Source organism: Mastomys coucha, chromosome X (assembly GCF_008632895.1).
Source record: "Mastomys coucha isolate ucsf_1 chromosome X, UCSF_Mcou_1, whole genome shotgun sequence".
Lineage (NCBI taxonomy): Eukaryota > Metazoa > Chordata > Mammalia > Rodentia > Muridae > Mastomys > Mastomys coucha.
Window position 1 is genome coordinate 160562614 of NC_045030.1, and position 271 is coordinate 160562884.

The following is a 271-nucleotide window of genomic DNA, read 5'->3' on the forward strand; positions in this document are numbered from 1 at the left end:
CCTGGCCATACAAAACCTAGGAAAGAAATCAGGAGTCATAGATGCAAACATCACCAACAGAATAAAAGTGATAGAAGAGAGAATCTCAAGGTCAGAAGACACCATAGAAAACATTGAAACAACAGTCAAAGAAAATGCAAAAAGCAAAAAGCTCCTAACCAAAAACATCCAGGAAATCCAGGACACAATGAGAAGACCAAAGTTAAGGATAATAGGTATAGAAGAGAGTGAAGACTCCCAAGGTAATGGGCCAGCAAATATCTTCAACAAA